This window comes from Dasypus novemcinctus, chromosome 12 (assembly GCF_030445035.2).
Source record: "Dasypus novemcinctus isolate mDasNov1 chromosome 12, mDasNov1.1.hap2, whole genome shotgun sequence".
Lineage (NCBI taxonomy): Eukaryota > Metazoa > Chordata > Mammalia > Cingulata > Dasypodidae > Dasypus > Dasypus novemcinctus.
Window position 1 is genome coordinate 2,143,707 of NC_080684.1, and position 17,047 is coordinate 2,160,753.

General features: G+C 43.7%; 1 pseudogene; it reads left to right on the forward strand.

Annotated features, from left to right (window-relative positions):
* Positions 1 to 411: 411 nt before the first annotated feature.
* Positions 412 to 4,100, forward strand: LOC131280770 (thyroid receptor-interacting protein 11 pseudogene; annotated as a pseudogene).
* Positions 4,101 to 17,047: the final 12,947 nt, after the last annotated feature.

Consider the following 17,047-nt stretch of genomic DNA (forward strand, 5'->3'; position numbering starts at 1 on the left):
CTCCAATAAGCCACTGCTCTCTCAGGGCAGGTGTCCCTGCACTGGGGTGGAGGCGGCAGGAGTTGCCCGTGGAACCGGGGAAAGTCAGGAAAGCAGAGGAAGAAAAAGCCCATTCAGATGGGGGGAAGGTGTGGGAAGGAGCGGAGGCTCCGTGGACCTGACTGAGTCACTGGTGGAGGCCTGTGGTCAAGTCCCAGGCCAGGTCTTGGTGTTTCTGGGCAGAGTCGGGCAGCTGGGGGGAGCCCCTGAAGCTGGTGTTGCCCAGCAACCCCTCACTGTGCTGCGGAATCCTAAGTGCTTAGATTTGGACTAGTTCCATCAAGGCAGCAGTTGGAGGACACTTGGTGGGAGAGTCTGACCACATCGGCTGCTTCACTCAGAGCAGACCGTGTAGGTCCTTGACCCACAGCGATGTCGTCCTGGCTTGGTGACCTCGGCTCCAGCTTGGGACAAACTCTGGGCAGAGTGAGGGGCAGCCTGGCTTCTCTCACTGGACAGAGGTCAAACTTGACAACAGGATTGCTAATGGAAGGCATGGAGGACGTGGAAGCAGCTTTACCTAACTCGAGCAGAGAGGAGAGCGAATCCATTCATTCAACCTTAAAATCAGTGAATGAGAGACTTAAACACTGTGCAGACCTAGAAGAGCAGCATGAAGCCTCACAGCTTCAAGTCAAGCAGCGATCTACAAGTTACCAAAATGAATTATAAGAGGAAGATGTAGACATCAGTCATCTTAGAGTAGGACAGATTGTGCTACAGGAGCAGGTGCAGAATCTGCAGCCAGCCACTGAGTCTGACGTATCTCAACTGTATATGGTAAAGGGTGATCTTCAAGAGGAAACACAACATCATCAGAAGACAACTGAAGATCAAAACCAGAGTGAGATTCAAGTGCTTCAGTTTTTAGAGGAGCACAAAAAGGAAAGGGATGAGTTTCAATACCAGCATGAGCAAATGAATACCTCACAGACCCAGTTTTGCTTAGAGAAGGATGAGGAAACAAGGAATTTGCAAGACACTATTGAACAAGCCAGAACCCAGATGCAGGAAGGAAGACAGGGACTTCAAACAGAAAATTTGGATATTTCTGTTGAAAAGAAAGTTGAGAGCCTTAAAATAGAATATGGAAGTGAAAGGCTTGATTTATCTAAAGGTGAAATTGAAATGTTAGTAAAGGGGATAAAAGAAAGGGAATTAGAGATTAAAATTCTAAATGAAAAGAATATATCTTTAAGAAAGCAGATTGATCAGCTGTCCAAAGAGGAGCTTGTGAAACTAACTCACATAATCCAGCAGAAAGATTCGGAAATACAAGCTCTTCATGCAAGAACCTCTTCAGCTCCCTACACCCAGGATGCTGCTTATCTCCAACAGCAAATGCAGGCCTTTGTCCTGGAGAGAGAACACGTATTAGCTGTTCTCAGTGAGAGGACTAGGGAAAATAGCCACCTAAAAAGAGAATACCACAAAATGGTGGACATAGTCTCTGACAAAGAAGCAGTCCTTAGGAAGCTGCAAGAAGAAAATAAAACCTTGTGCACTCGATTTGAAAGTAGTGACCAGAATATGTTTAGAGAAACTGTGCATAATTTATCATATATCATTCGAGAAAAAGACATTGAAATAGATGCATTGAGTCAGAAATGTCAGACTTTACTGACTGTTTTACATGCATCCAGCACTGGTAACGAGGATGGAGGTGTTAACAGTCATCACTTTGAGGAGGTACTACAGGAACGGGATAAATTAAAGCAACAAGTAAGGAAATGGAAGGGTGGAAACAGCAAGTGACGACCACAGTACAAAACATACACTGTAAGTCAGCCCAAGTACAGGAGGAATTTCATCAACTTCAGGCTCAGGTTTTGGTTGACAGTGAAAATAACTGTAAATTCCAAGGAGAGCGTACTGAACTAATCCAACGTTACAAGCAGAACGAAAGCAAACTCAAAAATTTTGGGAAGAAATTAGCACAAGTTCAGCACAGCCTAGGGCAGCTTTGCAACACCAAGGATCTTCTTTTAAGAAAACTTGATATCATTTTACCACAGCTCTCCTCTGGACCATCACCTGTTTCACAGTCAGCAAAATCTCTCAGGGATACTAAATCTGATGTACTGAGGGAGCCTTCTAAATTACTTCAACAAGAGTTACAAGAGTTAAGAAAATCACTGCAGGAAAAAGATGGAACAATCAGCACTCTACAGGAAAAGAATCACAGATTATGTCATTTAATTGCTGCCACCCCAGAGCTAGAAGGAAAAGAACATGAACAAAATGATCCAGAAGTTAAGGAGATAAAGGACAAACAAGATGTTTTTAAAAAGTTACTTAAGGAAAAAGACCTCTTAATCGAAGCCAACAGTGCCAAGATCCTTTCGTTAAATGAGAATTTCACTAACAAAGTGAAGGAAAATGAACTTTTAAGGCAGGCAGTGACAAACCTGAAGGAGAGAATATTAATTTTAGAAATGGACATTTCTAAACTGAAAGAGGAAAATGAAAAAATAGCAGAAACATCCAGGGTAAAGGAAACAGAACATCAAGCATTACAAGAGGCTAATACCATGATTTCAATCATGCTGCAAGAAAGGGAGTTTGAGTGCCAGGCAATGAAGGAGAAGGCTCTTGTTTTGGAACAACTACTCAAAGGAAAGGAACAGGACAAGGATGGGGAGTTAGATCAGCTTTTAAATGCAGTGAAATCCATGCAGGAGAAGGCAGCTGTGTTTCACCAGGAGAGAGATCAAGTCCTGTTGGCCCTGAAACAGAAACAAATGGAAAACAGTGCCCTGCAGAATGAGCTACAACATTTACATAACAAGGAATTACACTTAAACTGGGAGCTAGAGAGCCTGCATAAGCATGTTTTAGAATCACAAGACTCTTCTACTCGTGAAGCTTTGGCTGCAGAAGACAGGGAGAACAGCCTAAGAAAGAAAGTCACAGCACTGGAAGACAAGCTACTTTCATCCTCTGATGCAATGACGGATGCAAGGCGTCAAGCCAGTTAGCAGGTAGCATCATTGCAGCTCCAACTGAATGCAGTCTCTGCGCAGAGGGATGAAATTGCACAGCAGCTTTCCATCTCACAAGAACAAGTAAAGCAGTATGCTCTCTCCCTAGCCAACCTGCAGGGGGTACTAGACCGTTTCCAGCAAGAGGAAAAAGCCATGTATTCTGCCAAACTAGCAAAGCAAAACCACCTTGTGGGGGAATGGAAGACAAAGGCAGAAAATCTGGGAGGAAAACTTTCATCATTACAGGAACGTTTGGATGAGGCGAATGCTGCATTGGACTCAGCAACAAGACTGAGAGAACAGTTAACTCTGAATGAAGAACAAGTTAAAAATCTTAAAAAACAAAATGCATACCAAGAAGAAAGGCTGGATGAGGTACAAAAGTAACTGACGAACGTACTAAAGAGCATGGAAGGAAAAGTGGACAAAGTCCTAATGAGAAAGCTCTTTATTACTTTCAGGCACCAAAAACCAAGCGTTCTGAGGTATTAAGATTAATGGGAAGCAGTCTGGGTATGAAAAAGGAGGAAATGGAAGAGTTGTTCACTGATGGCCAGGGTGCAGTTACCAGGTGGATGAGTGGTTGGCTTGGAGGAGGATCAAAAAGTGTTCCCAATACATCTCTGAAACCTAGTCGACAGCGTGTACTTAATAGTTCTTTCTCAGAACATTTTCTGAAATTTCTACAAACACAGTCTCATCCATCTGTGCCACCACCAAAACTTTCTGCTCATGATATGAATCTCCAAGATCCACCAGGAAGGACCCAACGAGCCACAAATGTACCACCACATTTTAAATATACAGCAGCGTCCAGAACCAGTACAAGAGCACCTGAGAATCCATTCTTAGCTCCCTGCTCTGCAGCGGTGCCTCTAATCAATCAGCCTTGCTAGACTCGGGACTGGTGGGCCTGGGAATCTTCTTTTGAAACCCGTCTCAGATGTGCTGCCCACATTTACAGCTCTTGCCATGCTACCTGACAACACCGCTGCAGTTATACTGAAAGACTCTGAAGCAAAAGGCAATCAAGCCAGAAATGACTATACCACTGTGAAACAGGCAAACCACCCTTAACAATTGTGTGTATATATGTATATATTTTATCATAATGTCACCTTGTAGAAGAAGTCAGGTGTTCGTTTGTACCTGTACTGTCCTTATATTTAAGAAAACTACCTATGTTTATACTTTTAGAAATTGCAGGTGTCATAGAACAAGTGTGCCATATAATCTCCCTTTTTCCCCTCTGATTTAAACCCTTTCAAACTTAATTGTCTCTCTTTTACCATAATTGACAAAAAAAAAAAAAAAAAAGAAATGCAAACATCCATAAAGCAGCTCTTCATTTCCTTCTCTGATTATTTTATGAGAGACAAGCCCCATGCCTGGTTGCCCACAGCACATCTCCAGGACACAGTAGACTCTGGAGGGGAAGGCAGGGATCTCGGCAGAGACAGGCAGCCAGCTGTGCCATGGGGCAGGACCTGAGAATCACCAGGGGTTGACAATGTGAGAAAGCACCTCGGCTGGTGCACCGAATTGCACAGTTCATATCTTCAGAAACATAAGTTTTATGCTAAATAAACCTCTATTATGACTTACTTGCTTGAATTAAAAGTGCAGGAAGAATTCCTGAGTATTCTACGCATTAGGCCTGGCTCCCAGTGCAGGACAAGGGTGCTGACATCCAGGCTACAGGCCAGGGAGGACAGATGGAAGAGTGGGATGAGAGAGAGGGGTTACTGGCAGGGCCCTGTTTCCTCTCCTAGGAACACCCCACATCACCGTTCTCACTTTGATCGATACATACTCAGTAACTTCATGACACCCAGGCAAGTGGATGTAAGAACCTGCTCCTGAAACTGATCCCCCGAGAATTAGCACGGGGATCCCCACACCCATGGTCCTTCCTCTCCTGACTCTCACTCCTCGGCTCCCCTCCCCCTGGGGCCCATCCCAGTGAATACATGGCCACTGCCACCACCCGCTTGACTAAGACAAATTCTATTTTGGCTCCAGGAAGACAGGCCTGCCTTGTTGCTGTCATAGCCTCTTGATCCCCTTCCCGATTCCATGTGCCACCGCCTTGCAGTCCATCCATGTCATCTCACCTTTTTCCCCTATCCACAAAATCCATTCCTAGAGCCCACTGCTACCACACTAGAATCTGCTTTATAAATTGGCTTTATGACTCAACCTGTTCCTTTGTCTCCACCCCATCTGTTTGTGGGAAATCTATGCCAGAATCAGGAGTTTCAGCTCACCCAACTTCATAGCCTCTAAGACCTTCCTGTCTGATACAGTGACACTCACATGCAAAATGATGGGATTGACATAATGAAACTACTCCATTCCTACCCTTCATTGTACCAGATGGGTTTCTCTCATTAATATTCTTATTCTCTGTGTAAGAAGAAACTCTATGGGATGACAATATTAAAATAAATTATGTTTTACCATGGAGAAATATCACTGATGCACAAAAGGCCAACTGATCTGAATGCCTTGGAATTTCTTGTTGGTATTAATCTATAGCTCTTCTGGCCATATTTTACATGTACACACAAAGATATGGAGATAGCGAATGGGTCCCAGGGTCCAGTGTCTGTGCATGTGCAGGAATGCAGGCCAAGTGAGTTCCTCTCCCTTGGAAAATGCTGAAATCACATAAACAGGTGAAGCACTAAGTATTTCATCAAGAGTCATGGGTACTCCATGGGACAGTGGAAAGCTGAGTGCCCTTCCCAAGAAAACCTAATGAACGTGCCTCTATGACAGAAACACCTGAGATCTGAGGGCTCAGTAGTCATCAGGAGAGAAGGCAAAGGCGGTGAGGCAGGGAGTGCGAGGCCAGAACCAGGTCGGTCCTTCAGGGAGCCCAGGAGGGGCTGGACTGAGTGGGATCAGGACCAACGAGCTGAAGCTCTTCCCAGGTGCAGGGAGTGGAGGGAGGGACGGGCCTTCCTGCCAGGGTCCTGGGCTTCCTCTCTCATCTCACCTCCAGCTTCAAGTTTCTGGCTCCCTCCCTACTCTGAAAATCACAAGCTATGTTCTTAGAGACATGCCCATCAGTGTGGGCAGAGCCTAGACTGACACTGAGCAAGGTGGAAGACACCATGACTTTCCCTTTTGCCTTTCTTCTGTGCCCTGGGAGCCCCAGCACGGCCCCCAGTACCTTTCCTCTACTGACTCAGAAGAGATATGAGGGAAATGACTTAACACAGGGTTTAATGGGATTCAGGAGAGAATGAAGAGAAGCTATACAAGTTAAAATAGTGATGACTACTTTCTAATACGGACACTGTGATGGTGATACGTATCAGTGAATAAAGTGAATACCTGTGAATTTTACACTAGAAATGTTCAAAGTTTAAGGTATAATTCAAGGAAACTAGTTGAACAGGGAGATCACACATTGCCAGAGAAAAGAGAAGGGGCTTGAGTTATGAATTACAGAGGTAGAAGAGAAAAACTGGGGGCATTCACTATCCACTTTGTAGTAATAGTTACACAGATATATGTACATATATTCCCTGTGTTTTTTATTTCAGTAAGTTATTCACGGGAAAAGGAATAGATTTTAATTAATTTCAAACTCTAATGTTCTCACCAAGAGAGTGTTTCAGTAGGTGAAAGCTCTCGTACCTCTGCTGTTCTCAGGGTTCCTTCCAAAATCCGCGAGTATACTTGACCCATTTACCTGGAATTTCTGCATGGTAATGAACTTGGTAAACATGCGAACATTTTTCCCCCCAAATTTCTGAAAATTATGCCTATGAAGTTTATTAAATGATCATTTTCTATTCTCAAGTAATGCTTTACCTGAAATTTTCCTTGCATTCTCCACAATTTCACTATTACCTTGTCAGTATAGATTCCCTTTTTTCATATAAAGTATTTGTTGTAGGGTTCCATTGGCTGCTCCCACCCCATAGACTATGACACTACTTCATCAGCACCTAAATTTAACACTGAGCCCCTGGGAAGGAATGAGATTTATCCAGCACTCCACTTCCAGAACCAAGCATGTTGCACTCTGCTGTCATACAACCCAATGCTATGTTGTAAAGACTGGTTCTGAGAATGAAAACATACCAATGTTATAGCACTATAAATAATTCTGAAAAGTCTTGAAGAATGTAGAGATTTTAAACTGAAGTAATATAATACAGGAAAGACTAAAAAATGGTGACACAATCCCGGCATACAAATGAAATGGCCTGCATTTCAACAGAAAGTTACTTTTTCAACAATTTATTTAAGGTAGAAATATGGAATACCTTGACAGAGCCAGTACCAAAATGGCTGCACAACAAAATTAATTCTGAGTATTCTCATTGACTAGTGCCTCAAAACTTCTTCATTATGTTATTATTACTGATTCAAGTGTTATAAAATTTTAGCAATCTTGCCATAAACACAGTCTTTCTTAAAAAAGGAAGTTTGAGATCACTTTTCAGTTTCCTATAGCCGTATTTTTCACACCCTTCAACTGCCTAGTGCTACAATTGCTAATTAATTAACAATGCAGGCAATTCTTAATAGACAAATAGCTAATCTAAGGAACTGTCAGGTATGAGGCAACCTAATCCTGGATGGGGTATTCAGCGGAGGACAGTGGTGTTAGTCCTGTGGGACAAGGAGGACTTAAAGCATGAGGATCAACTCAGAAAACTGTTTCTGTCCAACTGACTTCTAGGAAATCGCTGATTGGTGAATCCTTTCCACTGAGAGACAATAACCCATTCACCAAACAGACACACACCAGGCTGCTCAATTCAGTGATCCCTGGGCTGGTATTGAGACGTCACGAGTAGAAATGTCCCCTCCATGTCTAATTGCTCAATTTGAAAGGAAAAGTTAGATGTGCACTACATACTGCATCATTAAGGTTCACCTTGAGAGTGTGTGTCTACCTGGAGCTTCCTTTGCTGACACATCTTGGAGAAAACATGATTCCTATCACCAAGAACAGATCCAGGTTTCTGGATTACTCATGAAATCACTGCTTCTCCCACTCTCTACCAGGGATCTCTGGACCTGGGATGGTCGGTGACTTCCCACTGGTGGGCATGAATTTAAGCAGTGGGGAGACCATGGTCACAGCTTGTAGGTCTGCATAATAGGCCTGAACTCTAGGGGTACCTTTGACTACACAGCACTCCACAACTGAGGATTCTCATGGCAACCTCAGGAATCAGCACGTCCTCCTAGGGTCAACTTTCCAGTCCTTCCATGCTCTCACTGTGCCATCTTCTTGCTTCTCCCCAAGGTAATCCTGTACACCATCACCTTCCCTCATTAACTGAAAGGATTTGTAATTCTAGAAACCACTTACATGATTAAGAAACTTCATATATCCTTCAAGTCTTTATTCTGATTCTGATCCAATTCCTCAAAAGAAATTATGTTGTCCTGCCCCATGCTACAGATGGAACTGGTAGAATTCATTGTCTCATGCTTTCTGCAGCAACTACAAAATGTAAATCTGATAGCCCGATGGTCTCTGCTATAAAATCTTGGCTTACCCTGAGCAGTCATGTTCCTCCTTCACTCTCCTTCTATCTCACTACCTTCTCTCCCAGGCTTCCATGATTATCACCTGCCTCCAGATGATCTCCTTACTTCCCAAACTCTGCCACCAAAGAAAGAGTTTTCAGTCACCCAAGATATCTACACTATATCTTTTTCCTTTCAATTCAATTAAATAATATTATTGAATAACCATCTTAAAATATTTTGCATTCAAGTCCATCAGTTCTAGGAACTGCTTTTATGTATCCATGTTTCAAGCTCAAATCATGTTTTTATTGCTATTCCCTTTCGGTGAACATGCATATACACATTCCTACATATTATAAAAGAGTACATGTATATTCTGAGATTTTTTCTGCTTCAGAATGTGCTTGAAACTGTGAACAGAACATGCATTGTCCATCTCTGTAAAGGTCTCAGTCTGAGAATTTCCAGACAAAATTGGGACCACTCTGTAGAGGCCCGTGTTCTCAAGGAAAAGGAGGAAGTGGGTAATCCTGGCATGGACATAGGGGTATCATCTAAGAAACTACTTTCTTCTCTCCATCTCATGTGGCATCAAGTAATAGGCCTGTACACTTAAAGACCTTTATAACTTATGATTCTATGCAAAGCCCTTTAATTTAATATCACATTTCTTATACACACACATATGTACAGAGCGTCAAAAATATATAGTACATATAAATGATGAAACAACAGAATAATGCATGATTTTTTTCATACAAAGTGTACTCATGATACATTAATTTAGAAAAAATATTTCAGGCATGTATCAGTCATTCATTAGCATATTATTTTTCCCTAAATAGACAATGTTATAATATAAATGCATCATCAAGCTCCCCATTAGAGTGAACTGAGATGCCAGTAGATGAGCAAAAACATCGTGTCCCCCTCCTCCTGCGTGCTGCAAGCCACAGGTTTCTCAAGGCTGAGCTTGGCTGACAGTCCTCACAGAGAGGCCACACCTCCTCAGAGCCCTGTGTGGGTGAAGTCCAGCAAGCTCCCACTGCCTGCACCTCGCCCTGCTTGCCCTGCCAGAAAAGGCTTCCTCATCAGCGTGACTTGTGCTTGAGGAGTAAGAGTGCCTCTGACTGGTAGTGAAGGCCCACGTGCTCCTTCAGTGCCAAGCACAAAGGAAAAGACAGGAACCCCCTTCCAGAACAGGCTTCAGGCTGCTGGCTTTCTGATTCCCAGGTTCCTGGGGAGAGGCTGGGACATGAGGGGGATGGACAGTGCTGGGAACACGATCCAAGTGTCCCAGCCCTCCTCCCAGGCAATGCTTACCCACCTCCTAGGCCACTACCCCCAGGCCAAGCACCAGAAGAATTCACTTTTAACCCAGGCTATACTCAGGCTCTAATTCTAACCCCCTTCCCTTGAGCTAGCATTTCCTGCCTATTGAGGTACTGTATAAATTCACACCTGCACCTTCCACGAGGGGCCAAAGTCCTTCAGACCCCCGCCGTTCAGAAAGCTTCCCCATAATAATCTTCTGCCTGCCTGCAAGCCTCAGTTTCTGGGCCCAAGTGAGTGCCACTTTTTTCTCGAACAGGCCCAAATCAATAAATTCATCCTGACCCAAATTTCTTTTCAGAGATCTCAAAACTGTAGCTTCAAGAACAAAACCTTCTTTCTCCACAAAATACTTAAGGGCTTAAAAACACTCTAGGCCAGATCCCTGCCTCTTATGAACATTGAAAGAGTCATACCATGGGATGATATTTTGGATCACTATTGCCAACTCATGCTGAAGCCAGCTAGTAAGACAGGGAGTCAAGAGTCAGATCTGGAACCTGGCCAAGAGTCCACGGGGACATCAGTAACCTCAAGATGGCTGCGGGACCCCACAAACGGTTCTGCCATCCAGAAGACCATTTCCTCCACGAGCCAGAAGAAGCCCAGGATATTCCCCAAGGACTTAATAATTGGGCCCTCCTGGGGGATTGATGGGAGAGGAAATCAATCAAAACAACAAACAGCTGCAACACGTACCCTACCATTAGCAAAGTGTGGAATAATTTACAGTTTGAACGCAAGCGCCAAGCTCTCTTGCTCTCTTGCCTTCCCCCTGTCTCAGTCCCAGTGCTGTGTTGCCCTGCTTCTGCCTTCTGCACCCTTCTCCTGCTGAGTTCTACCACATGGATCAACATGCAAGTCAAACCTGGACACTTATAAACTATAATGAGAAATTGTAGTCTGTAACTCAGCCTGCTTGATCACTTCTCAGCATCTTTCTCTCTACTTGGGACCTGTGATCTGTCATTTTCTCCCATTTCTCTTCCCACCCGACCTGAATAAATTATTGGTCTAACTCAACAGATGTGCTCTTCTTTTTTCCCCTTGATGAGCTCTTGAAATTCATTTCTGCAGCTCAGTCAAGAACCTAGACAAAATCTGGTAACAATGCCATGAACTGTCAGTAGCCTCTTGATTAGTGGAAACAGAGGGTCCTTAAAGTCCTTGAAAATAATCAGAGGGCAGAGTCAGTTTTACAACTCCCACCGGAGAAGCTAGCTATCTTACATACAGATGGGGATTCTCTCTCTGAATGATGAGATCATTCTCCTTGTAAGAATTTCAAACCAAAGGATGAGACGTCACTCGTTGCTGACGGCAATCTCCTCATTGATTGTAGAAGTATTCTGCCATCTATGCCATCAACTCACTGATTAAAGTCCAGGAAAGACCCTTATATTGAAATTAGCTCAGTGCTTTCTTGACCAAACAAATGCACACTTCACCTGACTGAGATGACAGAGTCTACCCATTACACCAGCTGAAAATGGGCAAGGTAGAGACTTAAACCTTGAGGCTTTTCCTATCCTGCTTGAGCCCTGAATCTCAGCAGAGGTGCAAGAACACCTACTCTCCAGATCATTGAATTTGCCCAGAGCAACTAACAAAATGATCCCAAAAGGCAAGGAGTATCTACAACTGCAAGCAAAACATTTCCTTCATCTGCCCTATAAGATCTAAGCCTCCATGCTCTCTGAAGGAGAGCAAGCATCACTATTCCACACTCAAGATAGAGGAATGAACAAACATAAGCAAGGATGCAACCATGGACCAAAGTAGATCTTGTATCATTCAAATAACAGAAACTTTTTAGTGCTGATGCAACGGAAGTGGTCACCAGACTTTCTTTTGGGAGGGGGAGAGAAGAGAAGTTGGAAATCAGGACATTTTTAGGGAAACTGAATTGTTCTGCATGACATCGTAATGATGGTTATGAGCCATTATACATTCTACCAATACCTATAAAATTGCATGCTGAAAAGTGTAAATAAAATCAAAACTATAGAGGATAGAAGTAGCAGTGCACCAATATTCATCAATTCTAATATATGTAACATACAAATGGAAGAAAGTATTCATAGGGGAAATGGGAGAGGCAGACAGGTAGGTTATACTGAGAGCTGTCCCCTTGGTGGACTGATACAAAAGTCTTTACTTAAGAAGACACATGGAAGAGGAGGGAGCTCTGTTTTGTTTCATCCTGGGGCCATGGAGAGAGAGGAGTCACACACCTGTCACTTTGCAGCTGAAGAGAACAGAGCAGCTGAGCAGCTGAGCAGGCCTGGAAGGAACGAGCCCTATGACAGAGACTGAGGCAGGAAGCCCAGGGAGCCCAGGCAGAGGTCTCCTCCCTACAGCTTCCACTCGGGGCAACTGACTCTCCTGAGAAAACATTGAGCAGGACTCTTAGGGCCTTGTAACTGTAAACTTTACCCCAAGTAAATACCTTTATAAAAGCCAACAGACTTCTGGCACTTTGCATCAGCACCCCGTTGGCTGACTAATACAGCTATAGTCTTTTTTCTTTTTTCATATTAACGAACATATGGATTAGTGAGAGTGTGAAAACTGAGAATACTCGGAAATAACTGGTGTTGTTGTGAACCGGCCAACCGTATTTCAGAATATTTTGGCTGTTCCCAATGTGTTAAAAATAAAATTTTCATACATCTGGAAAATATCATGTGCTGGCGAGCATGTTCATAAATAATCAACATAGGATGAATCTACTAGTCTCTGACAACTTCCACCTTGTGTTTTACACATCAGTTTGCAAGGAAAACCACCTTTTCTCCAGAGCTCTGCAGTCACCCTGCTCTGCCACAAACAATGATCTCAGTCTTGTTTTCATCATTCACCAACAAGGGCAGCCAATCCTCACAACTTGTGTACGTGAATTTTAAATAAATGAACTAGAAGGGAAGCTGGCCATTATTAAAATCAAGGAAGTTTTTCTGTTTCCGGCTCATTTCCAGTCTCCTAAGCCCTAAGGCTCTGACAGGGAAATCATTAGTAACTGGCCTCCCAGCCAGGGGCTCACAGGCGGGCTCGGTTCAAGCACAGCCCTGATCAGCACCGGCTCCTTCAGTCCTTTCCTTGACAGAAATACCTGAACACAGACTTATCCATGGGCCACAGATCTGTTACTAGGGTTGTCCTGATGGACATACACCTCCCTGGAGGCATGAGATTCCTATGCTATTTTGAAGAGGATAAATTTTCGAATCAAAACAACACATATTTCCATCCTTAGAATTCTGGTATTTAAGTCTGAAATAGAATTCAGACTCACTGCGCCAAATCATGGTATTTATAGGAATGTATCTCCTCTACAGACTCTAGGAGAGAATCTAGTTTCAGCTTCCAAAGTAGGGTTTCTTGAATTCTCTCACTCACGGCCTCTTAGGCCATGTTGAAAACTGATGTAATCAGTCTACTTCAGCAGTTACATTGTCTTGTTACGTCCTGCAACCTAATAGCCCTCTCATCCTCAAATAAGGACACTTGTCAGTAAGTATAGGGCCCACTGAAAACTCCAGGAATTCTCATCTCAAAATCTTGAATCATACCTGCAATGACCCTCATGCCATATCAGCCATCATTCACAAGTGTCTTGTTGAAGGACCTAGATATATTTGGGGCTACATATTCTGCCTAATACATTGCCTTGGTGGACGAATCCTAAGGTGTTACCTTCTCAGTGGTCATTTTATTTTCTAGTGGACAGTAAATATGTGTGTTATTGTGTGTGTGTTTGTCTTTGATGTTTAAATCATTTTTCATAGGCACGCATGTGATCCATCTGGGCCTCTCAAAATGTGTGTATTGCTGTTCTTTACGTTTGTAATCTGGAAGTATGTAACGAAGAAATTATGCAAACAGCACCTTCTGAAGCAGAAGGCCTCTGTTAGTCTGGTGTATGCCCACTGTGGGTAGATATCCTTGTCAGCCCATGGGGAACAATGTCCCAACTGAGCTTCCCCATAGCTAAGAAGGGCTCTCCCACATGCACACGAGGACCCCTGCTTCCTGGGTAAGGACAGATCCAGAATGGGAAACTTTATGACTCTTCTCTGTGAACTGGGTGTGTGCTCAGGGAGATCATCTCATGGACTTGGAACTCCTGGAGTTCGTAAGTGTCTTAGGGATTGGTGGGTATCGAGATGAATGGTGAGTTTTCATCTCACTCACTGTGGCAGACCTTGTCCTCAGGTGTCCTATGTCAGGTACAGCAAGGGATGTCCAGCCCACATCAGGTGAAACGCTCAAAGACCCTTTTGTCACCTCCTATTTTGGTAGGTTCTTCATCACAGCGAGTGTTCCAACTAAGTCTGGATCCATCAGTCCTGAGAGTACCATCACGGTGGATGAGTGGCACTGCATTTAGTTCTACTGCCTACTCCAAACCTTTCGACCAGAGCAGAACATCTATTCCAGAGATATGCCGAAGAACCAGCTCCTGTTTCAGCTGAGCTCCATGACTGTCTTGGAAAGAGCAGTGTATCACTGTTTAAGAATCACTGTGAGAGAAATGTAGTGGGATTCCAGGCACCAATGCCCCTGCACAGCTGGCACAATGGGGATGGCCACTAGGTGGAGTGAAGGATCCATGAATCACGGAAGCCCATCTGATGAACCAGGGCAGAGAGAGCTTAAGTAGGACCTTCTTGAATTAGCCTGGTTATTTCCTCTCCTTAGAAAACATCTTACCAATAGCGTCTACCTTTCTAAAATGTATGGGTATGTTTGCAGGTGCTAACCTAAGTATATGGGATACTGTGTTTGATATTCTATATCAATATGTACGTAACACAGGTTATTCTATGTACATTTCCATGGGTTCATGTGTTTGCATTAGCATGTAGGTAGCTACGTTTTACTTGTGGGAAATGATGTGTGTGTGTCTGTGTGTGTCTAAGTTTCTTACTGTGGGAAAGAGTGTGTATTAGCTTGGGTGTAGTAGTGTACGTGAATCTTACTATACGTGTTAGGCTGGGGTGCTTCTACTGGGTGTCTGAGTGTGGGTTAGCGTGTGACTGTGTTAGTGGTTTACAGCAATGAACACATGCCATTTATGGATCCTAATGTCTACATTCTTATGTGTTTATGTGGCTGTACATTGGTGAATGTGTAAGTGTGATTATGGTTTTGTGTCTTTTATCCCATTTCAAATTGGATGATTTGACTAAAGGACAGGACCATATATTTCTTCATAATTCCTAAATTTCCAAAACAAAATTCACATGCTGCACAAGTATGCCTAAAAATCTGAAAGTTGTCATTTGATGACATCTCCCCAATGGATTTTCAAAATTTCATCCCTGGCATGAATGCTTCTGGTTTCCAACTACTTTGTTTCTGAGCCCTTGGCTCCATGGCCTCAATTTCTCCTGAAACTTGCCTTGGACTCAGTCTTCCTAACCTCCCCTGGCACTGATAAGCTTCTGGCCCCTGGAATCCATGTGGCTGGGTCCCCTTTTCACCTGCTTGGCTAGAGAAGCTGGACTCCATGGTTCCAAACGCTCCCTCTACCTGCAGCAGGTCCTGCCCTGGCACTCAGTAATGTTGAGGTCCCCTGCACTTATCCTTGGGTCCCTGGTCTCCATCCCACCCTTGTTCACATCCCTGGACACGATGATCTTCACGTACCCTTGCACCTACCCTGTACCTACACTTTGATTCAGTGATCTTTACCTTTCCCTCACCTTCTCTTTGACATGATCCCTGAGGTGCATCTTCTTGACTTCCACCTGCATGAACCCTGGTCTTGAATTATGGGCTTGGTGTTACTGAGACAAACTTACCATCAATCCTGCTGTTCCTGTACAGCTGTAAGTCTGATCTCCTACATTCTTCTCTCTAATATGCGTCCGCACGGCATATCTTCACTGGTTTTGAGCATACAGGCTGATGGATGTAGGTGACAGCTAGAACTGTCCTTGGCAGGCAACTTGGACAGGGATGGCTGAGCTATAGCTGTGAGTCAGTATGGCTACTATCGCTAGCCAAGTTTTGCAGCCCTTGGCAGGCCCCTCAGGTTCAAATGCAGCCCTCGGTCATCAAAGCTACGTACTCTCCTCTCAGCTGCTGGACCCTACAGCTGTCCACAGAGCCACTCATCACTTGAAAGAATAGCTGTCCACTGGTACAGGAGAAACACAGACCCTTAGGGAATATTCCAGATGACAAAATCAACCTCTTCTGCCTTTGCACAACTCTGGCACTGTGGGGCCATGAGCAACTCCTGGAAGCCACTCTGCAGGGGAGATTTGAATCTGGGCTCACACTACCTCTCTTCATTTTATCTCACTCAGTAATACACCAACATACCCGTGGCTTTCAGACTATCCATTGGTGGACATGGTAGGTTCTAGACATTTTTCTTGGACATGATGGACTTGCCCTTCATAGTCTGCATAGTGTTTCTTCATTCCATCAATCCTGAACCCCCAAGGGTGTCTGCTGGAAACAGCTCATCTACTACTACTAGTTACTGAGGGTGAACTCAAAGGATACAGGAGAGTCTCAGAAACTCCCAGCCATTACCCAACTCTCACCCAGACTCCATCATCTGCACTCAACATTCAACACCTTCAGAAAACTCCTACAATGTCAATCTTCCTCTCACTCACATTCACTCACAAAGCCAATATATTTTTCATACAAAAAAAAAAATTTCTATTAAACTTGCCATATTATGAAACTAGCTAAGCTACAACTCCATGATAAATCGTTGCTTCCCAGTTCTACTCAATGAATGTGAAGACCTCAGAATCCCGGGGCTGGGGCTCTCCTCTCCCAGAGTTGCAGGTTCAAGACTGGGCTGGTTTTAATCAGCTGGGTTAGGGACCCAGTTGTCATTTCCTCGCACCATAAAGCAAGGTTTAGTGTTGGATACTGGACAATGCCTAGAGCCGATATGAGTGTCCTGGTGGCGTTAGAAAAGGTAGCATTCAGGAAAATGGGATTTCCTATTATAAAGTTGTGCTAAGCTAAAACTGATACCAATCATTTCCTTTTAACAAAAGAACATGAAACATGGAAATAAGTATCCATATACCTCCACTTCACAGATGTAAAACTACAAAAAGAATAAAAGACAAGTGACATGCCTATGAACACATATTCAGTAAATGTGAGCCCAAATCTACATCACTAGACTGGAATTCCTACGGGAACAAGAC